This window comes from Hyperolius riggenbachi, chromosome 11 (assembly GCF_040937935.1).
Source record: "Hyperolius riggenbachi isolate aHypRig1 chromosome 11, aHypRig1.pri, whole genome shotgun sequence".
In the NCBI taxonomy this organism is placed as follows: Eukaryota; Metazoa; Chordata; class Amphibia; order Anura; family Hyperoliidae; genus Hyperolius; species Hyperolius riggenbachi.
In genome coordinates this window covers 33,430,443-33,455,317 of record NC_090656.1, presented here as the reverse complement: position 1 = coordinate 33,455,317, position 24,875 = coordinate 33,430,443, and the positions used below count along the sequence as shown (strand labels likewise).

Sequence of the window (24,875 nt, the reverse complement as noted above, 5' to 3'; positions counted from 1 at the left end):
CTTTGCCAGTTTTTAATGCTTTTATTGCTAGGTGGAACTCATCTTCAGTGAAAGGGGTTTCCATATCTTCTTTTTCAGACTGCGTCATTGGGAGAGGTTTCCCATGTTTTTGGAGAAATTCCGTTACTTTAATTTGTCTGCTCTCTGTATCTAAGGGAAGTGAGGAGGGGGGTGGCGTAGGTGTTAAGTTGTATAACGTATTATAGTAATTTCTAAATTCCTCCACAATTTCCTCTGACAAGACCCGTTTTCTTTGGCTGCTGTCGACAATGGAGGAGATTTGTGAGCCTAGTACTTGTTTCTTGAGAGCCTTAGCCAAGTATTTCCCACTTTTGTTGCCCATCTCGTAGAAGATTTTTTTCCCTGACATAATTTTCCGTTTAGCATCTGTGAATAATAGGGAATGCAGTTTTGCTCTGCTTAAAGACAACTCCTCCAGTGTTTTGGCAGCCAAAGATTGTTTATGCAGGTTTTCAAGCTTAGTGATTTCAGCAGTTAGATTGCAGATACCTTCTTCTCTCTCTCTTTTAAGTTTTGCACCCATCTGGATGAGTTGTCCCCTAATTACTACCTTGTGAGCCTCCCATGTTGTCAGGCCCGTCACGTCAGATGTAGTGTTTGCATCAAAATAGGTTTGAAGTGTCTGTGTAATTTTCTGGGTCCTAAGTTTGTCAGCCAGCAAATTAGGATTCAGTCTCCAACACCATGTTTTGGTGTGTCTTTCTGGGAAGTGCAGGGTTAGAGATATGGGAGCATGATCAGAAATCGAGATGTTCCCCACCTTGGATTCCCAGACCAACGGCAGATCTCTCTGCGCCACAAAAAAAATAATCTATGCGTGAGTATTTGTTGTGAAGGGAGGAGAAATAGGTGTAGTCCTTATCTCTGGGGTGTGCTATGCGCCAGGGATCCATTAATGTTAGATCTTGTAGACTAGTTTTGATATTTCTCAGTGCTCTATATGTTAAGGCCGAGGAGCCGTTGGAGCAGTCTAGTAAAGGATGGATGGGGACATTAAAGTCACCTCCCACAATCAGGATCCCCTGAGAGAAACTCAGCAATTTCTGCATAGTAGAAGCGATGAATGCAACTTGATGTTTGTTTGGTGCATATAATGTGGCCATTGTGATCTGTCGCCCACTTAGTCTTCCTTTAATGAATAGGAATCGACCGTTGGGATCTTTATCAGTGTCCTCTAGCACAAAGGAAAGGTTTTTGTGAATAAATATGGACACCCCTTTTGTCTTAGATGTGTCTGAAGTGGCGTGAAAGGCTAGTGGAAATCTAGAGTCAAATTTGGAAGGCATGTGTGCTGATCTCAAATGTGTTTCTTGTAGGAAAGCTATTTGAGAGCGTTCTTTACATAGGAAGTCAAAAACTGTGGACCTTTTTTCAGGCACATTTAGGCCATTTACATTGAACGATACAATCTTTAAAGATAATGGGCCTGTCCTTGTATGTATGTTCCCTTGTTTTAGTAGATGGTTGAGTTGTCATCATATGAGATTCAGTGTGGAAATATTTAGACAAGTTTCTAACTGAAAGAGTATAGAATGGGGTACAGAAATGAGGAGTGAAGAGAGAGGAGAAGAATGTTAGTATGTAAAGAAAGATTAGAAAGATTAGGGAGAGTGGATTATATGTGTGTCGCATGGATATCACCATGCACTTCCGAGATATCTGTGAGTCTAATCGTCACACAGAAAACGCTCCCACGTAGACACAATGTGGCTTTTTGTGCCTACCCACAATGTGGGATATGGGGTCAGTGTATATATTAATACACTGAGTGAGGAACGTAGGGCGCTGGCAACAAAATTAAGTATATATAGCTATATCTAATATGCAAATAAGAGTAACAGTAAGGTGCGAGATAGCCACTTTGTCCGCCCTTATTTAAAACCTTTTATCTATTTCTCCCGCCACACATCCTAATGGACTTGCATTGAGAACTATTAAGAGTGTCTATTCCCCCCCGGTTTTTGCAGGATAATGAGTCAGGCGATCATAGAGTTCTGTAAGACTAAAGCTTAATTAGGTAATATGTCGTAATATAAAACTAAACATAAACAGAAAAGAAGAAAAGATAACCTCCGGGATCTCATTTACTTTACTATGGTTTTTCCCATTTAGCCGATTAGATGAAAAATAAAACATAAACAATTTATTTCTGCATTTGCTGTTAGAACCCAGCAATCCCGGTTACTTCTTCCCCCTACTTCTAGAGTTCCCAGTAATCCCATGCTTAGTTTTTAGCCTCCCAAGTGATAGGATTAGTACTCTCTGTTTTATGTAAGCTTGAAACTTGGTCAAAAACATCTTAATAATATCCTAGTCAGTCTACGTAACATTAGAGTATTGGGACAATCAGCTTTATGATTAAAGTCAGAGTATTCGATCGTTATGTCCAACAATAGAGAGCCATAAGGGAGTCAGGGATCTCTGGTAGAGCCAAAGGAAAAAAAAAACAAAAAACCATTTTTGTTACACTACCTTAGAGCAGACACTTCTGGTTATAGATTGTTCGAGTCCGGGCTGTAAAAACCGCTTTGCAGTCTGTTATTTACTAGCAGGTCTGTTGGGATCATAGCGGTTTGCCAGCATGTCGGAGTTCCGATAATCGAGATCTTGGGTTATTCAGTCTTCTTCAGAAGAATCCTGTGTAGGGCTCCTTGCCTGTGGGCCTTTTCTGTTTCCGAGCCCCGAACTTGTATCTTCACTTTCAACTCCTTCCTCCACTTCTGGCTGGGTACGAGTCTTGGTGTTTGTATTCAAGGTTGCGTTGAGATTACTTAGGTCATCGTCCCAGTCTGGCAAGTTAATCGCTGATATGCCCAAATCCCTGCAGAAGTCTGTCAAACCCGATCTGGAGCGTAAAGTTACCAATTTCCCTCCTGCTTGGACCGTTAGGGCAAATGGGAATCGCCATCTATATTGATAACCTTTGTCTATCAAAGCTGATAAGAGAGGCTTCATCACTCTTCTCTTGGCGAGGGTGATCGGGGACAGGTCCTGATAGATCTGTATAGGAACCTCATTGAAAAGGATTGCGTCTTGGCTCCTCGCTGCTTTTGTTATTTCCTCTTTCAAAGTAAATGATTCCAAGCAGCATATTACGTCTCTTGCTTTTTCTCCATCGTTAGCCCTGGGTCTTAGGGCCCTATGTGCTCTTACATATCCAATATGTGAATCATGAGGACGTTCTAGGAGATCATTAAAGATGGCGGATAGGGCCTTTGTCAGTCCATCCTGCGTCACTGCCTCCGGTAAACCCTTCACCCGCAGATTACATCTTCTACCCCGATTATCAAGATCTTCTAGCTTTCTTGCGTGCTCATCTAATCTCCCCTTATGCTTCACGGAGGTATGCTGTAATGTTTTTATGTGTGTGTCTCTTCTCTCTCCCGCTGCCTCTATGGCTTGCATTTTGAGGCCTATGTTTGCGACATCCTGTCTTACCTCCGCTATAGCGTTGTGGAAGGAGGCTTTAATGTCCTCGGCCATAGCATACATGTCAGCTAGGGTCGGTGCCTTTAGTTGCTTGTCAGAAGCTTTCACGGGTGGGGAGGATTCCGGGGAAGATCGGGTGGATGTAGTGTCCTTTGCGGGCGCCATTTTGGGTGTTTGGGAGCGGAGCGTGTGAGATCGGAACAGCTCAGGGACGGATTTCCCTACCGCAGTTTGAGTGGTTTTGATGCCTGCCCGTGTCGATTTTTGACGTCGGGGGGTTTGTTTGTCCATGGATGGGTGGCGAGAGAAGGCTGGAAAGTAGCTCTGAGCGGACGGTGTAGCAGGAGCTCGGAGTTAAGCGGCCATCACGTTGTCTCTTGTTATTTTTTCATGTGAAGCAAGCCATCAAACCATGGGGACCCTCTGCAAATATGTGTCCTCCATTACCTTCCCTCTGTGGTGACCAACCCCTTTCCCCCAATCACATATAACATGCTGAACTATCACAATGCTCAAACAACAAGAGTGGCCACCTTAAAGGATACCTGAGGTGACGTGACCTGATGAGAAAGGCATGGGTATGTACAGTGCCTAGCACACAAATAACTATGCTGTGTTCCTTTTCTTCTTTCTCTGCCTGAAAGAGATAAATATCAGGTATGTAAGTGGCTGACTCAGTCCTGACTCAGACAGGAAGTGACTACAGTGTGACCCTCACTGATAAGAAATTTCAACTATAAAACACTTTCCTAGCAGAAAATGGCCTTTGAGAGCAGGAAAGAGATAAAAAGGGTCAATAGTTCATAGATTTTAGCCCTGGCATACTTCAATGAATGTGTCATTGTGCAAAAACAATAAAACAGTTAAAACTTAAAAAGTAGATTTAAACCTAAAATAAAACTGTGGAATATCTTACAGAGAACTCGAGGTGTGTTTAAAGAATATTATCTGCATAGAGGCTGGATCTGCCTATTCAGCCCAGCCTCTGTTGCTATCCCAAACCCCACTAAGGTCCCCCTGCACTCTGCAATCCCTCATAAATCACAGCCGTGCTGTGAGGCTGTGTTTACATCTGTAGTGTCAGTCTCAGCTGCTCCCCCGCCTCCTGCATAGCTCCGGTCCCTGCCCCCGTCCCTTCCCTCCAATCAGCAGGGAGGGAAAGGATGCAGGCGGGGACTGGAGTTCTGCAGGAGGCGGGGAGAGCAGCAGACTGACACTAAGAGATAAACACAGCCAGCTCTGACAAGCTGTTTGTCAGCAGCGTGGCTGCGATTTATGAGGGATTGCAGAGTGCAGGGGGACCTTAGGGGGGTTTGGGATAGCAACAGAGGCTGGGCTGTATAGGCAGATCCAGCCTCTGTATGCAGATAATATTCTTCAAACCCACCTCGGGTTCTCTTTAAAAAGTCATTTTTAGGAGAAGGAAGATAGATATAATTGTTTATTTCATTCGTTTATTTTTGCCTTGGGTGTCCTTTAACCCCTTCCTTCCCCTTCCCCCAACAAGAAGCAAGAGTGGCTACTGTTCCCCTCCCCCATAACTAGTATTTTATTCCACTACCCAGTCCACAAGTGTTATACCCCCCACACACACCCACCCCCATAACAAGTGCACAATAAGAAGCGGAGCAGGTGGATATATCCCCCACCATTACCTAACAAGAGCAGCCCCAACTGACCTCAGCTGGGTGCTGGGGTGGTCATTTATCAGAGGGAGAGGAGGAGAAGCAGTCTTTTCAGCTGTGTTGTTTGGCTGTACGCAGGGCTGGTTCGCCCATGAGGCGGGTACCTCAGGCGGCAAAGTCCGGAGGGGCCGTGGGTGCGGGGGACCGCCGAGCTGGAGGGGGTAGCGAGCAGGAAGGGGGTATTGGGCACAGTGTGCGTTCCACTCTCATAACTTCCTGCAATGCCGCCCACTGTACTGTAAGTGGACGGCATTGCAGGAAGTGACGAGAGTGGAACGCGGAAGAGGCGAGTCATCCCCACCCGCTGCCTGGTATTAATACGCTGCTGCTGCACTCGGAAGCTAGAGGGGAAGCGCAGATCAGGGGACCCAGGTGAGGGGGGAGAGTCCGACCCCCCCCCCCTCCTCACCACTGTGCCCGTTCCTGCCCGCTACCCCCTCTAGCTCGGCGACCCCCCCACACCCACGGCTGGGGGGGTGGCAGTTTCTCACAAGTTTGTCTCAGGCGGCAAAAAGTGTACAACCGGCTCTGGCTGTACATTTGATCCCCTTAACCACTTAAGGGCCATAGGCACACAAATGGACCCCCCCCCTTTTCTGCCCACCAACAGAGCTTTCTGTTGGTGTGCTCTGATCGCTGCTGCCGTGTTTCTTTTTTTTTTTTTTTTTTATTATTATTAATTTATTTGTTTTTTTCTAAATAAAAATATGTATTATTTTAAAGTATTCCCTCCCCCAACAGCCAATCATAGGCCTATGAGAGGGGATCACTTTCGGAGCCTCCCCAGGGGACAGCCGAGTGACAGGGATGTCCCCAGTACAGAGCTGCATTAGATCGCAGCGCTGTACAAACAGTAGAATCGGACATTTTTTAAAACATTTTTTTTAGTAAAGTTGCTGAAGCCCAGCGGCCAAAAGGCAGCAGCCGAGAGTCCTGGGACTTTGATTCCAATATATTTGCATCATTTAGTGACACCAAGTTAACTGCATTGTATGTCTGATCTCTTTGCAATAATTATATTATTTTTCAAATACCTGACTGCTGGATTCTAACTTGTTCCTCTAGCTACTTGTACCATCCCCCACCCACCTCCCCCTTTCGACCCACCAAGGCAGAGCCGCCAGCCTCATTTGGTGCCCATACACGAATCAATAAAAATGTTCGATTTTCCCATTTATTCGATCTAAATGATCGAATCAAATAAAAAATGATTTTTTTTTTTCGATCACGAAATTCTAACGATTATTCAGTTTTTTTTCAAGAAAAATCTGATTGGACATCCTGGAATATTCTTTATATTCAATCTAACGTAATAATCAAACTAAATTATCTAATCGAAAAAAAAATGAAAAATTGTACCTTGTATTAGCCTCCGCCACTGCAGCTACTCTACCTCCTGTGCTCCCCAGAACCCCCACGAAGAGGCAGCACTACTCACCTCCTCCGGCCAATCAGAGACATCTTCAGTACCAGGCTTCTCCCCCTAGTGTCTATAAATGAATCAGACTCTGAGAATTAGATGCTAGAGCTCTAGACACTAGGGGGAGAAGCCTGGAACATAAGATGTCTCTGATCAGCTGGGTGAAGTCCCAACTCTTCCGCGGGAGTCTGGAGAAGCACAGGAAGAAGGGAACCAGCAGCTGCAAGCTGCTGCAGCTTCAGGACTTGGCGGTGTTGTGTCTGATTGTGCTGCCTGTAAATTTGTGCTGCCCTGCATGTGCAGTGCGATCCTGTGCTGCTACATTTCATGTTCAATTCAATTGTGCTGCCGCGCTATGCCCCCCCGAATGTCTCCACTTCCACAAATCCTACACTCCCCAAATTTTCAGGGTAAAGTGGGGGATATCCTGATTTACCTCCGTGCCAAATTTCAGCCCCCGAGCCCCGCTGGTTCACAAGGTAGCTTTATGTAATCTATCTTGAGAACCAGCAGGGCTCGGTTGCTGCAATTCGCCATAGTTTTAACCTCCCTGGCGGTAAGCCCGAGCTACGGTCGGGCTAGCCGCCGCAGGGGATCGCATGGCCCCGGGAGGATTTTTCTGAAAGGAACTCCAGTGAACATTTTTACTGTTGGCAAGTGATGTAGCTGCTGCATGGTTTTTGGCAGTTGGAAACACAATGCAGCAAGGTTCACAGACAGGAAACTGCAGAGAGTACGTACTTTTCTTGTTTCTTGTGGGAGGGGTTTCACCACAATATCAGCCATACAGCGCCCCCTGATGGTCTGTTTGTGAAAAGGAATACATTTCTCATGTAAATGGGGGTATCAGCTACTGATTGGGATGAAGTTCAATTCTTGGTCATGGTTTCTCTTTAAAGACACTTTCCTCAGGAAGGGGAAGCCTCAGCGTCCAAATGAGGCTTCCTAACCTCTGAAGATAGCAGGAATCCAGCGCCGGCTCCCCAAGTCCTCCCCCGACAAGCTTGACATAGGAGGCTTTCTCTACCATGCTGTGATGGGCTGCCCTTGGTCAGCTGACTGGGAGGTATGTTCTGATGACATCACACACTGCCTGTTCCCCATCAGGTCCATCCACACACCCTTGAACTCTGATTGGTGTTTCTGATTTTGAAATGATTGGCTAATTGATGTATAGACCAGTATATACGTGTGTGGTCATTGTTGTTAACATTTTATGGGCTGTTCGGCTTGAGAAAGAGCTATATCAGCTCGAAACAGCGGGCTGTCGCCGCCTAAGCCTTTTTTTTGACATTGCTGTCATTTTATGACTGATCAATAAAGAGCTAATTTTTTATTTTTCTACTTGGTGGTGCCAGCCTCCTTTCTACGCTTGACAAGAGAGGATTTATTTACCTCTCAGGGATCCAGCGCAGGCACAGTAGCGGCTCTTCGTTCGAATAAGGCGGAAACAGCCAAACCCGATTGTATCCGCTCTACTGCACAGGAGCAAAGTACTTGCGCCTGCGCAGTAGAGCGGATCCGATCGGGCTCGACTATTTTCGCCTTAACCCGAACGAAGATCCGCTAGTGCGCCTGCACAGGATCCCGGTAGGTCAGGGGTCTCAAACTCGCGGCCCGCGGGCCATTTGCGGCCCTCGATACAATCTTTTATGGCCCGCGCCGGCAAAAGCTTCCTTCTAGTTCGCTTCAGTGCTCCCAAGTAATCCGCCACATCTCCCACCACTAAACGAGGGCTGCAGAGCCCCCAAATCGCCCAGTGGGCAATCCCCCGGCATTTCCTGGAAGTGGCAGAGCTTTCAGCTTCAGCTCTGCCCCTCCTGACATCAATCGCAGCGCATCGCCGCCTCTGTGAAGGAAGAGTGAGAGGGGCGGGCAGAGGCGGCGATGCGCCGCGATTGACATCAGGAGGGGCAGAGCTGAAGCTGAAAGCTCTGCCCCTTCCAGGAAATGCCGGCTGATTGCCCCCGAGGCGATTTGGAGGCTCTACTACAGCCCTCGTTTTGCGGCGGGGACACGGCGGATTACTTGTAATGGGTGCACTGAAGCGAACTAAAAGGTAAAATAGGCAAAATAGTTTGCTTCAGTGTGAATTTGTTTGATTTTGGCATAAAAATCAATTTCAAGGGATGGGGGGGGGGGGAGGGGGTGTATTCGGGAGCTGCTGATTGTGAAATCCCTTATGCGGCCCAGCCTCATCCTGACTTTGCCTCCTGCGGCCCCCAGGTAAATTGAGTTTGAGACCCCTGCGGTAGGTAAATATTTACGGTACCTCGCTGCACTTCAGGGGGGGGGACAGCGCTGGATTGCCAGGCCACCAGAGGACGGGGGAAGCCTCGTTAGGATCCAGAGGCTTCTCCCTCCCGAGGTAAGTATCCCCCAGAGGGTTTTCTTCATTACAGATCTTTAAGGTACAGCATATTGCACCACATGATTCAGCCCCTGTACAGCCCAGCACATGTGACCTGTGGTCTGGAGGTGCCGCCTAGGGGTTCTGCTGTCCCCCTTATAATAGCCCCCTTGTGTAGAGTCACCACAAAGCGAGCCAGTCATTAGTTCAGCCCCTCCCGTCATCACAACCTCCTAATCTGCTGTTCCCTAGACAGAAATATAACATGTAATACAGACACTATTTACGCCCACTGACTGCAGGAATCATCTGAACCGCCAGTAATGACAGGCTTCCTACAGAGTATATATACATCATGCTAAAGGGGAGCTCTAGGCAGCAGCAGGAGATATCACTCAGGAGTCTAGGATTCTGTTTTTGCTTCCAGCTCCTGTTGCTGGCAATAGGCAGGTAACAGTGTCACAGACATAAATAACATCCGCAGAGGGTCAGTTTGAATGAGAAGTGCACTCTCATAGGTTTATGGGGTTATTCTGGGCCACATTGTCACTGGTTTCTGATGTTAAACAAACCTTTATGTAACCACTTGAGGACTGCAGTGTTAAACCCCCTAAAGACCAGGCCATCTTTCATTGAATTGGCCATTGCAGCTTTAAGGCCAAGCTGCAGGGCCGCACAACACAGCACAAAAGTGATTCTCCCTAACCCCCCCCCCCCCTCTGTTGGTGGGGTCTGATTGACCCCCAGATGTTTGTTTGTTTGTGTATTTTTTTTTATAAAAAATGTGTTTTGTTTTTTTTAAACTATTGCACGCCCCTCTCCCTCCCTCCCCCTGCCAGCCAATCCCCGTGATCAGCTGTCATAGGCTTCAACCTATGACAGCCGATCACCTCTGTGCCTCGGGAGGGGACAGCCGTGTCGCACGGCTGTCCCCAGTACAGCGCTGCTGTAGATCGCAGCGCTGTACACCCTAATTAGACAGTGGTTTCGCTGTTGAACAGACTCCGAGCGGCGATAGGCTCCGCTCACTAAGCAGGAGATGTGCGCACAGCCTGCGTGATCTCCTGCAAACTGAAGGCCGAGAACTTTACGCCGATCAGTGTTAGGCGGTCCTGGGGTCGTCGCGGCCACACCCATCGTCGTGACGCAGTCGGGAAGTAGGACATTTAAACCCAAAATTAAAATACTAATAGCAATCAGGGTGCTAATAAGTGAATATAACCTGTATAGAGCAGGGATGTCAAACTCAAAAGCAAACCAGGGCCAAAATTTAATATTGGGACCAATAGGGGGCAACCTCAATGTCTAGTGGCCACCTCGCTCCCTAAGGGCTTGTTCACACCTAGGGCATTTGGTGAGTTTTTTTAGGCGCTGATTTCAGAAATCGCCCTAAAAGCGCTTGTGCAATGATTCCCTATGAGAGAGTTCACATCTGAGCGGTTCGATTCCGATCCGCTCACCAAAGCATTGCCTGTACGATTTTCTGGGTGATTTGCCTATAATGGAAGGTATAGGTAAATCGCAAGGTGCTTGAAAAAGCGCTTTGTATAGCGATTTTCCCAGCGCTTCTATGAATAAATACATTGTATTTATTAATTTCCGGGTACAAGAGTTCACTTCCTGACTGACGTCAGGAAGTGAAAAAAAAAGTCCCTCTGCAAAAGCGCTTAAAAAAGCACTTTATCCAGCGCAAGGAAAGGCGATTTTAAAAATCGGAAAAAATTGCTCAGCACTTGAAAAAGCGCTGGCGATTTATGTGAATAAGGCCTTATAAAGTTCCCTGGTGTCTACTGGCCCACACCCTCCCCTATACAATTCCCTGGTGTCTAGTGCTACCCCTCTCATATTGCTTCCCTGGTGAGCTAGAGCTTTACCTCCAATGTAGCTTTGCTGATGGTCGAGAGTGGGCCAAACATAATGCAAATTGGGGAAACCACTTGGGGGACAAATTTGATATTTCTGCTGGCCAGAGTTTGACATGTACGGAACAGGCAATATGCTTGTCAGAATTCCTAATTCACAGGCCAAATGTGATTCCCACTGCAGTACAGATTGCTTCCTCTCTTTCCTGGATTCAGCTGTAGGACCTCAACCTGCTCACAGGAACCTATTCAAAATCGTATGATCTTAAGCCTGTAGGGATAGGTGCGCAGATCAGCACTGATCAACAAGATTGCTTTCTGGAAGTCTTGCCACACTATTACATTTTGACCACTCCCCAATGGGAGCTGCCATCTTCCTGGTGTGGTCAGCCGTGGTGTATATGTAATAAAGGCGCCTACAAAAAAGGGCACCAGATATTGACATTAGTAGATATTGACATTAGTAGAATACCAGTAAAATTAACGATATTTTACTACTTAATTCCGGTTGGTTGGTTTATCTTTACCAATATTTTACTTTGACCTTACCTAACCCTACTCTTATACAGAACCATCCCTCTACTGATGCCTAACCGACCTTCCTCTACCGCTGTCTAACCCTTAAAGCCTTGTTTCCATCTATGCGCTTCTGTCCACTTTTCAGCAACATGTATCAATCTGTTAAATTTATGTGCTGAAAAGAAGCGCACTGAGTGGAAACAAGCCCTAAGACCTCCCTCTACCTATGCCTAGCCCTAAAACCCTTCTCTATCGATAAATATGTAAATAAGTGATTTTGCGCCCACTGGATCTAAAATCAATATGATTGGCTGCAACAAGTGATAAGTGGGGTTACTCACACCCCCACCGTTCAAATAAAAAATATCTCAGAAAACACTTATGCGCCTATATGTACCATCACATATACATTCTTTTATTCAAAATCATAAATACAAAGGCATGAATCCCCTATAAAACCAGATAAAATTACCTATATTCTCTATCGCTGCCTAACTCCAAGATCTCCCTCTACCGCTGCCTAACCCTTAACCCTCTCCCTACCCATACCTAACCCTTAACCCTCCCTCTATTGATACCTAACTCTTAACCATCCCTCTACCAATACCTTACCCTTAACCCTCTCTCTATTGATACCTAACCCTTATGGGGAGGATGAGCAGGCAGTATTGCACAGCAGGAATCTCAGATGTATCTCCAGCAGGAACAATAGCTTCCGCCTGAGAAAGATCTATCCCACCGGTTCACCTAAAGAGGAAGCCAGTGAGGCTGGAGGACAGCTGCAAACTCCGAATACTCAAGCCAATGTCTGTTTTAGCTTAAGAAAATCTAACGTTTGCACGGTTTTATCCCGGACCTCTGTGTATTCAGTCTGTTGTCGGGTTTGAAAACGTCTTTCTTCTGCAGTGAAGCGACCTTTCCTCTCTCCCTTCCCTGGAATAAAACAATTCACTGGAAACAGCAGCCTGAATAGACAAGAATCCCATTACTGATAGTATGCTAGGACAATCAACAAGTTCCTGATTACACTATCTGTCATCAGAGCACATATCTAGTGATAAGTCCCTTCTGCAAACACTCACAAGAAACCAGAAAGGAAGTTACTGAATAATACTGGCAGTAGAGTACTGTAAAGGCGCGTACACACGCCATACTTCCGCACACGACGGGTCCACCAGACCCTCCCGCTGGGCGGACGTTCTGCCAACAGTAGCACGTGTGTACGCACTGTCGGCAGACTGATAAGGCTTTTCGGTCTGCCTGACAGACTGTACACACGTGCTACTGTCGGCAAAACGTCCGCCCAGCGGTAAGGTCTGGCGGACACGTCGTGTGCAGAAGTATGGTGTGTGTACGCCCCTTAAAGCAAGAAGTTTTGAATCAGGATGATACCATTTATTGGCTAAAGCACCATACGCACGCTCAACCAAGGACGCTCAGTACAAACGAGAAAACAAATTTAAGCGATAAAAAGATACGCCTTGACGTACACACGATAATACACACCGCGCGACAAAACGAGCGACTTCCTTAAAAGACGTGTTTACCATGTCGTTAAAGCTCCACAGCGACGTCTCTTTACCATAGTCGATAATAGTACATAATAGCATAACCGTCTAGATTTGTGTACACATTCACAGTTTGCAGACGTCTTCTCACCGTCTTTTCCAAAATCAATCCAGCAGCCAGAACAATTCAACCTCTTTTGCCGTTTCTTATATGTTGTTCTCGCTCAGACGTCCACACGTCTACACGTGAAGACTATCGTTCAATTTGCTTTTCGCTCACTGTAAACGTTTGCTTTTCGCTCACTGTAAAAGATGATGGTTGAGCGTGTGTCTGGGGTTTAACTTAAAAAAATGTAAGCGTAAAGGCTGCCATACACTCGTCGATTGTCACCAGATCGACCAACAGATAGATTCCTCTCTGATCAAATGTGATCCGAGAGGGATCTAGTGGCTGCCCATACACTGCACACAGATTTTGAATTGATGTCAGCATGAAATCGATTCACAACCTGTGGCGCTGCTGCTGCCTCTGCCTGCCTCGCCGCCCCTGCTCCCCCGGCCAGCAGCAATACATCACCTGTCCTCTGGCGCGAGTCCCCAGGTCCGTGCTTTCCCTTTCTCCGGCTGACCTTTTTCTCTTTTTACTCTTCACTTCCTGTCCTGAGCGGAAGTTCAAACAGTAGAGGGCGCTCTACTGTTTGAACTTTCCCTTCTCACAGGACGGGACAGGAAGTGAAGAGGAGAAAGGGACAGCACGGACCTGGGGACTCGCGCCGGAGCACAGGTGATGTATTGCTGCATCGGTCGTCGTTGAATCTAACGCCGCTAACAGCGCGCTCCCGACCCACCAGTGATTGAGCAAAATTTTCCGCCTGGACAGATCGACTGAATCGATTGATTTCGATGGAAATCGGTCAATCGGACGACATTTGCGTTAACGATTTCACAGCAGATTCGATCACAGTGACCGAATCTGCTGTATATCGGCAAGAAAGCTACGTAGTGTATGGGTACCTTAAGCTTTCAGCTAATAAGCCTTCATCAGACTCTAATCCTGTTTGCTTACAAGCTGTTGGAACAGACAGCTATATACATGCAACATCAAAAGGGGATACATAGATTTTTTTTTAGGAAACAAAAACGCATCATGATGATGCCTTAATCGAAATAATCCGGAACACTGAACACTCACACTGTCAAAACTGATTCTTTCTTTTTTAAAAGGAAAGGGGGGAGGGGTCCTTTTAAAATTGATTAGGCACTGCATAATAACCTTTAGAAGAAAAAAAAATAGTCATTACAATTTATGGAAATCCTAAAAAAAAAAACCTGAAGTTTTAACTTTCAGGGAACACAGAAAGGGTTAAGCCTCAGTCTTTTCCTGCGCAGGCAGAGCGGCAGACTGTGAGTCACAGCTACTAATAAGGCTAATTATACTTTGATGTAGCTAAACAGACACAGCTCAGTGCAGTGGATTTTTACAGCATTTAGGGCTGGTGCACACCGAGCGGCTTTTTGGGCGTTTTCAGATCCGCTTGCGGCTGCGGATCTGCTTTGTCAATGTATCTCAATGGGGTGGTGCACACCAGAGCAGGAGGCGTTTTGCAGAAACGAAAAATGCCTGGGTGAGGCATTTTTTGGATTTCGGATGCGTTTCTGCCTCAATGTTAAGTATAGGAAAAACGCAAACCGCTCTGAAAAACGCCTGTTCAGAGCGGTTTTCCAGGCGTTTTTGTTACAGAAGCTGTTCAGTAAACAGCTTTACTGTAACAATATATGAAATCTACTATACTGAAATCCGCTGCAGCAATCCGCAAAACGCTAGCAAAACGCCATAGAAAAATAAAAAAAGCGTTTAAAAATCTGCTAGCATTTTGCGGATCTGCTAGCGGGTTTTGGTGTGCACCAGCCCTTATATGTGGCATGACTTTTCATTGTCTGTTATGCAGGGAATACACGATGCGTTTTTTCGGTCGATTTTCCATCTGATCCATTTTTGATTTGTATTTCTGGTCGATTTCCCGCTCGATTCTCTTATCTTTTCTTATTTATTTCCATTAATTTCTATGAGAAATCGATCAGAAAAACGATCGAAAATAAGATCGGACATGTCGGAAATTATCTATCGAACCATCTATCTGATGAAAAACCGTATGGTGTATTCCCAGCATTATGCAAGATTTTGGGCAGTCGGATATTTGTGTTCCGCCAGCAGCAGTGGCGGACAAAGCAAACGGTGGGCCCTTGTGCAGAATAAATGTAGGGGGCCCCACGCGAGTGGACATGGTCATAACAGATTCAAAAATTGTCAATAACATAAAAGTATATGAAATCTTACAACAGTATCTGGCCTGCGCTAATGGGGTTAGATCTCACTATAAATATTAAAAACGCAATACTGCGTAATGCTTGCAATAATAATCTTGATCAACAGGGTGCAATAAGTCAGTTCAATAACTGGCTGTAGTAAACCTCAATAATGGTATTATTACATTGACGAAACATGTATAATGCAAAGTTAATACTCAAATATGATGGTGCAGCGTCATATCACACCCAGCACTCATCCGGTCACACCTACAGAGCACAAGATTGTGGAGGGGCAAGCCTTATGATTACAATATACTATTTGGGTGCAGATATCTTTATTACTTCCTAACTTTATAAAGTATATGAACCTAGGCTGCATTCTGTAGCCACTGTATTAATGTAGCACATACTGTATTTTCTACCTGTTCATTATGTCTCATGCATAAGTCAGGCATGTGCCTAAGAAAATGATAAAAATTTGTCAATTTTAAATGGTTAAATAAAAAAACAGGGCTGAGGAGTCAGAGTTGGAGCAATTTTTGGGTACTTGGAGTGGGTGGTTTCATAAACTAAGGAGTCGGATCATTTCTGTAGGGTCTCCACAGCCAAGGTAAGTATTAGGTAAGGAGTCAGAGTTGATGAGCCAAAGTCGGAGTTATTTTGGGTACCTGGAGTCGGAGATTTCATAAACTGAGGAGTCAGAGTTGGATGATTTTTGTACCGGCTCCACAGCCCTGAAAAAAAACCCTACCATACCATTATTATTAGTATGCTTCTGTATCTATACAGCACTGATATCTTCCACAGTGCTTTTTTGCAGAATACAGTCATGTCACTTTGGACTGTGCTCACAGGAACATACAATCTAAAACCTACCATAATTATAGTCTAATGTCTCTCTAGCATATCATTATTGTGTATTTATATCGGAGCAGATAATAATGGCGCACAGCCAGTACAATAATGGCGCCACATTCAGTTACATTATAAAACGCTATTTAGCGTTTTAACTGTTAAAAATTGGCGCAGGTTATTTAAACCCCTATTTACCGTTTTAATCAAACTGCAGCTTACCCCTCCTGCCTCTTTTGAAGCCCCGTCATAGCACCGGCAGACTTTTCTGGATGATCGGCTCAGGCAAGTGCCTGCACCCGCTCCTCTGCCTGACCAGCTTGCAGGAGCGGTAACAGCTCCAGAACTGTGGGGCTATCAGGGCACGCGTACGTTAAAAAGGGGCGCTGGGAAAAAAGGGCGCGGGGTTTTAAACGATAAACATGGATAACGTTTAAAAATATAATGTACTATATTTCGTTTAAAAATAATGTTTTATAAAGTTATAAATCATTAAATAATGTGCATGAAATTGGCAATTGTGAAAACGTTAATCTTCCGTTTAAAAAGTGAAACGTATAATAACGTTTAAAAAAAAATAGTAAGTAACCCTCCCTGTACCTACCCCTAACCCCTAGACCCACGTGTTGGTGCCTAAACCTAAGACTCCCCTGGTGGTGCCTAAACCTAAGACTCCCCTGATGGTGCCTAAACCTAAGACTCCCCTGATGGTGCCTAAACCTAAGACTCCCCTGGTGGTGCCTAAACCTAAGACTCCCCTGATGGTGCCTAAACCTAAGACTCCCCTGATGGTGCCTAAACCTAAGACCCCCCTGTGATAAGCATTAATAACGTGTGAAAAAAATATTGTACTGTTTTTCGTTTAAAAATAATGTTTAAAAAATTATAAATCATAAAATAACGTGTAATCATGAGAAGCAGTTATAAAACAGTAAAAGTCTCCGGGCGCCGCTTATAAAAAGTTATTTTTCTCCGGCGCCCTTTTTTCCTGTCGGGCGCCCATTAAACGATATTTATTATGGGAGTGAATGGCGGCGCCCGATTGGTCCACTTGCCTCAGGCGCCCGAATTTACTGTTACCGGTTCAGTCCTGCCTCTGCAATCATGGCGGCTGCAGGTACTTGCCTGAGCCGATCATCCAGAAAAGTCTGCCGGTGCTATGACGGGGCTTCACTACAAGCAGGAGGGGTAAGCTGCAGCGCAGTTTGATTAAAGTGGTAAATAGCGTTTTAAATAACTTTATTGGCGTCTCCGTGCGCCCTTATTTATCCCACGCCATTTTTCACTGCACGCCTTATATAGTGTTGCCATTGTCTGGAGCATGTCACAAAGTAATAGTTATGAGAGACAGCCACATTGGAATAAATGACATGGAGGGAAAGATAACAACATGACACAGGGACGGAGAGACAGCTTCTGAACGGCTGCTGACACATTTATGAATTTAGAGAATCTGGCCCTGACTGTAGTAAAGCTGCATGAGCCACAAAGGACATGGGGCCCCTGTGCAGCTGCATGGCCAGCCCCAGCCTATGTCTGCCCCTGGCCAGCAGGATGTAGGGTTCTGCCAGTGATTGGGTCAGTATATTGCACATCTGTTGGAAGCAGCCATTGTGGACCCGCACATAGATATTAGTGCCTGGGTGTTGCTGCTGGTCCCACATCCAGGTCACAGAGCTGGAACTAGTATGCAGAGAAATCAGGGATCAGCATCACAGCTCAGCATTGATAAACCTCTGATCAATTTCAGCCAGTATGAGTGCAGTGCTAGTGTGCATGCCCAGTGCCCACCCAGCAGAATGCAGCCACGTGTGCACAGAGGAAAAAGCCATGCACAAGCAGTTACCTTCTACTGGGCGTGCTCGGACCGCACTCTCACATGCCCAGCAGAATGCAGCCACGTGTGCACAGAGGAAAAAGCCATGCACAAGCAGTTACCTTCTACTGGGCGTGCTCGGACCGCACTCTCGCATGCCCAGCAGAATGCAGCCACGTGTGCACAGAGGAAAAAGCCATGCGCAAGCAGTTACCTCCTACTGGGCATGCTCGGACCGCACTCTCACATGCCCAGCAAAGTGCAGGCTTGTGTGCACAGAGGAAAAAGCCATGCACAAGCAGTTACCTCCTACTGGGCATGCTCAGACCGCACTCTCACATGCCCAGCAGAATGCAGCCATGTGTGCACAGAGGAAAAAGCCATGCACAAGCAGTTACCTTCTACTGTGCATGCTCGGACCGCACTCTCACATGCCCAGCAAAGTGCAGGCTTGTGTGCACAGAGGAAAAAGCCATGCACAAGCAGTTACCTCCTACTGGGCATGCTCAGACCGCACTCTCGCATGCCCAGCAGAATGCAGCCATGTGTGCACAGAGGAAAAAGCCATGCACAAGCAGTTACCTTCTACTGTGCATGCTCGGAACGCACTCTCGCATGCCCAGCAGAATGCAGCCACGTGTGCACAGAGGAAAAAGCCATGCGCAAGCAGTTACCTTCTACTGTGCGTGCTCGGACCGCACTCTCGCATGCCCAGCAGAATGCAGCCTTGTGTGCACAGAGGAAAAAGCCATGCACAAGCAGTTACCTGCTACTGGCCATGCTCGGACCACACAATTGCATGCCCAGCAGAATGCAGCCATGTGTGCACAGAGGAAAAAGCCATGCACAAGCAGTTACCTTCTACTGGGCGTGCTCAGACCGCACTATCACATGCCCAGCATAGAAGCGCTTGTACATGGACAGGAGTGCAGCACAACAGCATATTCCACAAGCACTGTGCTAGAAGAATGGGCTGCGGGAGGAACCCGGAAGCCTTGGACTACCCACTACTGAGGTAAGTATCTAACTTTACATTTTTGCTTCAGGTAGGCTTCAGATCCGAGGTGACTAAAAAACAAAAATCTACTTAATCAGGGCTTCCTCCAGCCTCTGGCAGCCGTCCTGTGCCCTTGCCGCAGCTCCATTCCCAGACGGTGGTCCGCGGGTCCCCTCCGGTGCAGATGCCGGCGGGCATCTACTGCGCCTACCAGAGAGCAGCTCGCGGTCACGCTGACATCCTTTGGAGTGTTCTGCGCAGTAGTACACTCCAGACGACATCAGCATGATTGACAGCGGCGCTTGTGCAGGCACAGTAAAGGCAGACCTGGCAAGGTCGGCATTTACACCAGAGGGGACCCCGAGCCACCGGCGGGGAGCGCAGCTGCGGCGAGGGCACAGGGTGGCTACCAGAGGCTGGAGGAAGCCCCAGGTAAGTAGATTTTTGTTTTTTTAATCACCTTGGACTTTCCCTTTAACAACCAACTATCTTTAGCTGCAATAAGATAAAGACATTTCTGATTTTCCTGTTAAAGGATACCCGAACTGACATGTGACATGGTGAGAGAGACATGTGTATGTACAGTGCCTAGCACACAAATAACTATGCTGTGTTCCTTTTTTTCTTTCTCTGCCTGAAAGAGATAAACATCAGGTATGCAAGTGGCTGACTCAGTCCTGACTCAGACAGGAAGTGACTACAGTGTGACCCTCACTGATAAGAAATTCCCCTTTTTTACCTCTTTCTTGCTCTCAGAAGCCATTTTCTGCTAGGAAAGTGTTTTATAGTTGGAATTTCTTATCAGTGAGGCTCACACTGTAGTCCCTTCCTTTCTGAGTCAGGACAGAGTCAGCCACTTGCATACCTGATATTTAACTCTTTCAGGCAGAGAAAGAAAAAAAGGAACACAGCATAGTAATTCGTGTGCTAGGTACTGTACATACACACGTCTATCTCATTATGTCACATGTCACTTCGGGTAGCCTTTAAATAAATATTATGTGATTATTTTTTTTTTTTTTTTCCTAAATGGAACATTTTAAGCTGTGAATTTTAGCGCTGCGTTTTTAGCAGTTGTGACCGTTTCAGTGAATGAATTGCCAAGTCCGTGGCCGAAATCGGCTTTCCGCAGCAGAAATTGGTATTTGAAAATCGGGATTCTGTGTTACTCAGAGACTCGAAATTTTTAGGCCAATCACAAGAAGTATCGGGTCAATCAGAGAATCCGGAAGTGTACAGCAATTGCCAATCGGAAATGCGGATGATGCATGATCTGCAAAATATCTGCAAAATATAGTGGATTCCGCAAAAAACAAAACAAAAAAAAAACCCATTCCATGGAAATCAGAAATGACTAGCCAGGTTAGCAGCATTGGGCTAATAATTCTCTCAGAGTCCAGAGGGTCACAGAATATGAGTCACAAGCTTAACTGAAGACACAGAAACTTATCTCAGCATTTCTAGGCAGACAAGACAGCACTGGAGTCCCAGGCGCAAACCCCATCCAGGACACACTGTGCAAATGATTGTACGGACACGCTATTCGAATGCCCTGTCTACGGTGTATTTCTGGATAACTTGTGAGATAACGAACAAGCTGCATAACAATTCTCCATGCTACAAGACCAGAGCAGTTTCTAAGGCCAGGGACAAGGGGGGTGCTGCCGCCATGCAGTAGCCAGAGGTAACCTCCAGTATTAGTTAGCCAGAGGTAACCTCCAGTATTAGTTAGCCAGAGGTAACCTCCAGTATTAGTTAGCCAGAGGTAACCTCCAGTATTAGTTAGCCAGAGGTAACCTCCAGTATTAGTTAGCCAGAGGTAACCTCCAGTATTAGTTAGCCAGAGGTAACCTTTAGTATTAGTTAGCCAGAGGTAACCTCCAGTATTAGTTAGCCAGAGGTACCCTCCAGTATTAGTTAGCCAGAGGTAGCCTCCAATATAAGTTAACCAGAGGTAGCCTCCAGTATTAGTTAGCCAGAGGTAGCCTCCAGTATTAGTTAGCCAGAGGTAGCCTCCAGTATTAGTTAGCCAGAGGTAGCCTCCAGTATTAGTTAGCCAGATGTAGCCTCCAGTATTAGTTAGCCAGAGGTAGCCTCCAATATTAGTTAGCCAGAGGTAGCCTCCAGTATTAGTTAGCCAGAAGTAGCTTCCAGGATTAATTAGCCAGAGGTAGCCTCCAGTATTAGTTAACCAGAGGTAGCATTGAGTATTCGTAAGCCAGAGGTAGCATCCAGTATAAGTAAGCCAGAGTTACCCTCCAGTATTAGTTTCCAAAGGTAGCCTCCAGTATTAGTTAACCAGAGGTAGCCTCCAGTATTAGTTAACCAGAGGTAGCCTCCAGTATTCGTAAGCCAGAGGTACCCGCCACTATTAGTTACCAGGGGTAACCTCCAGTATTTGTTAGCCAGAGGTACCCTCCAGTATTCGTTAACAGAGGTAGCCTCCCATATTAGTTAGTCAGAGGTAGTCTCCAGTATTAGTTAGCCATAGGTAGCCTCCAGTATTAGTTAGCCAGAGGTAGCCTCCAGTATTAGTTAGTCAGAGGTAGCCTCCAGTGTTAGTTAACCAGAGTTGGCCTCCAGTATTCGTAAGCCAGAGGTACCTGCCACTATTAGTTACCAGAGGTAACCTCCAGTATTTGTTAACTAGAGGTACCCTCCAGTATTCGTTAGCCAGAGGTAGCATCCAGTATTAGTTAGCCAGAGGTAGCCTCCCATATTAGTTAGTCAGAGGTAGCCTCCAGTATTAGTTAGCCATAGGTAGCCTCCAGTATTAGTTAGCCAGAGGTAGCCTCCCATATTAGTTAGTCAGAGGTAGTCTCCAGTATTAGTTAGCCATAGGTAGCCTACAGTATTAGTTAGCCAGAGGTAGCCTCCAGTATTAGTTAGTCAGAGGTAGCCTCCAGTGTTAGTTAACCAGAGTTGGCCTCCAGTATTCGTAAGCCAGAGGTACCTGCTACTATTAGTTACCAGAGGTAACCTCCAGTATTTGTTAACTAGAGGTATACTCCAGTATTCGTTAGCCAGAGGTAGCATCCAGTATTAGTTAGCCAGAGGTAGCCTCCCATATTAGTTAGTCAGAGGTAGCCTCCAGTATTAGTTAGCCATAGGTAGCCTCCAGTATTAGTTAGCCAGAGGTAGCCTCCCATATTAGTTAGTCAGAGGTAGTCTCCAGTATTAGTTAGCCAGAGGTACCCTCCAGGATTAGATAGCCAAAGGTAGCCTCCAATATTAGTTCGTCAGTAGTAGCCTCCAGGATTAGTTAACCAGAAGTAGTCTCCAGGATTAGTTAGCCAGAGGTACCCTCCAGGATTAATTAGCCAGAGGTACCCTCCATGATTAGTTAGCCAGAGGTAGCATCCAGTATTAGTTAGCCAGAGGTACCCTCCAGGATTAGATAGCCAGAGGTACCCTCCAGGATTAGTTAGCCAGAGGTACCCTCCAGGATTAGTTAGCCAGAGGTAGCATCCAGTATTAGTTACCAGCTGTAGCCTTCAGTATTAGTTAGCCAGAGGTACCCTCCAGTAGTAGTTACCAGAGGTAACCTCTGTTATTAGGCAGCAAAAAGAGTCCCCAGTTCGAGTATCCAGATGTAACACCCTGTATAGGTAGCCAGACCAGAGGAGTACCTAATAATTTTAAGCGAATATGAAAAAAGGGAATCTGAGAGCCGATAGTTTAGTAGAATATCTGTAAATGTACAATTTACCAAAATTCTACCGTTACAGTACAAATGACCACAGTAAAATATCGGAATTTTACTACAGCTAAAGTAACCCTCACACAATCTTCACACTAAGCACTCCCACCACTGTACTTAAAACTCTGCGTGATTCATAAACCAAAGAGTACAGGGCATCCACTGCAGTGCAACAGACAATATAATCCCATCGCAACACAATGATACTGCAATGTTACGTTCACAGCTGCGCATTAGTGGCGCAGTTCGGTGGATTTCATCTGAATGATATGCAGTGTGCTGTGCGTTTACCAGACGATGTGCGCGATTAGTGATAGTGAAGCATTCTTCTGTGTACTGCATGCTTCACTGAATGAGCCACATCACACTCGTAACACACCATGCGCCTTTTCACCACTGCCTTGCGTACCTATTTTTCAGGATGCGCAACGAAACGTGCATGGTGTGAAAGTAGCCCATAAACATGGAGAGTCATGTCAATAAACAAAAACCGTTTCACAAGAATAAAGTACAGGAGGCTATAAGAGGGAGAAGCGAAATCACATGCGACAGTTTCGGGGGGGAGAAGGAAGAGAGTCTGATGGGAGCGATGCAGCTCACACACAGCAAAATAACAGCACAGGAAAGACATGAATAACAATTCAATATAGAAACTGATTATACAGTACAAAGTAAAGACTGCATCACTCCGACTCAGAATAAGGTGCTCAGTGTTGTTTGATCAGTGCTGGGAGTTGGGTGCTCAGTGCTGGATGCTCAGTGGTCAGTGTTGGCTGCTCAGTGATCAGTAATCAGTGTTGGGTGATCAGTGCTGGGTGTTTGGTAATTAGTGCTGGGTGCTCAGTGGTCAGTGTTGGCTGCTCAGTGATCAGTAATCAGTTTTGGGTGATCAGTGCTAGGTGTTTGGTAATTAGTGTTGGGTGCTCAGTGGTCAGTCCCCGATGCTCAGTGTAAAGTGATCATTAGTCAATGTTGGGTGCTCAGTGATCAGTATCAGGTACTTGGTAGTCAGTGCTGGATGATCAGTGATGGGTGCTCAGTGGTCAGGGCTGGGTGGTCAGTGCTGGATGCTCAGTGTAAGGTGATCAGTAGTAAATGTTGGGTACTCAGTGATCAGTTTTGGGTGCTTAGTAATCAGTGCTGGGTGTTCAGTGCTGGGTGCTCAGTGGTCAGTGCTGGAACATCACTGCTGGATGGCTCACTTAGTGGCTCAGTATTGGGTGCTCAGTGCTGGGTGATCAGTGGTCAGTATAGGATTATCAATGGTCAGTGTTGGATGCTCAGTGATCAGTGCTGGGAGCTCAGTGCTGGCTGCTCTTTAGTCAGTGCTGGCGGCTCAATGGTTAGTGCTGCTCAGTTTTCAGTGCTGGATGCTCAGATGGAAGTAAGGAGATATCAGTGCAGTGCAGCCTCCCCCTCCCAGCCTCACCTCTCCTCTCTGCTGCTCTCCCGCACAATGAGCCTCATTCAGACGTGGCCTCGGGTCTTTGGGCTGGGCGGGGGCTTCGGACTGTGCCGCCCCCTCTAGGGGTCCCGGGCAGAGGAGGGAAGGTGCAGCCCTCTGCATAATATATACTGGTGAGGATGCTGCTGTCACCTGCGCTGATCCCGGCAGACGCCGCATAGCAGAGCACAGAGGAGGACACAGCCATACATATGGGCTGCTGATGATACCTCTCACATGGGGAGGGTGACAAATACTGCAGGGGACAGTGACAGATCAGTGACCCTGTGGGGGAGGGTTGCAGAGAGACACAGAACTACAGAAGGCATAAACATTACCAGATAGAGCCTCGTGGTAATAAGGAAAGGAGGTGACAGGAGGTCACAGTGACAGGTATCTACAGCGAAAAACTGTAATTACTATGTGCAAACATACAAATAAGAAGTATATTTTTTCCAGAGTAAAATGAGCTATAAATTACTTTTCTCCTATGTTGCTGTCACTTACAGTCGGTATTAGAAATCTGACAGAAGTGACCGGTTTTGGACTAGTCCATCTCTTCATAGGGGATTCTCAGGGATATATTTATTTTCAAAAGCACTTAGTGAATGTCAGTTGCTCTGTCCAACTGCCACACTGTGTAGGGAGCAGGGAAGCCGGCCAGCATCATTGTTTAAATCCTTTTTCGGGAATATATAAATAATAAAAAGCCTTGCTGAAAATCCCCTATGGAGAGATGGACTAGTCAAAATCCTGTCACTTCTGTGATTTAGATCAGATTTATACTGCCTACTGTAAGTGACAGCATTACGGGAGAAAATATGTTTGCACATATTTTAAATTTTACAGTTTTTCGCCGTAGTGCCCCTTTAACTGGCCACACACTATACAATAAAATGATCCGATTTTACGGCAATTCGATAAAAACGATCTGTTGTACCAAAAAATCAAAAGCTTTTTTT

General features: G+C 46.1%; 1 protein-coding gene across 2 annotated transcripts in view; it reads right to left on the bottom strand.

The window, feature by feature from the left end:
• The window catches only part of LOC137539264 (carbohydrate sulfotransferase 5-like), a 41,413-nt gene extending 16,922 nt beyond the window's left edge, over positions 1–24,491 (bottom strand). The window contains exon 1 of one of the 2 annotated variants that reach the window (XM_068261820.1): positions 24,421–24,491. The gene's annotated coding sequence lies outside the window, so the exon portion shown is untranslated. Of the gene's footprint in view, positions 1–23,898; positions 23,952–24,420 lie in introns of those variants that run through there. The other variant, XM_068261819.1, reaches the window with a different exon arrangement.
• Between the last annotated feature and the right edge of the window lie 384 nt (positions 24,492–24,875).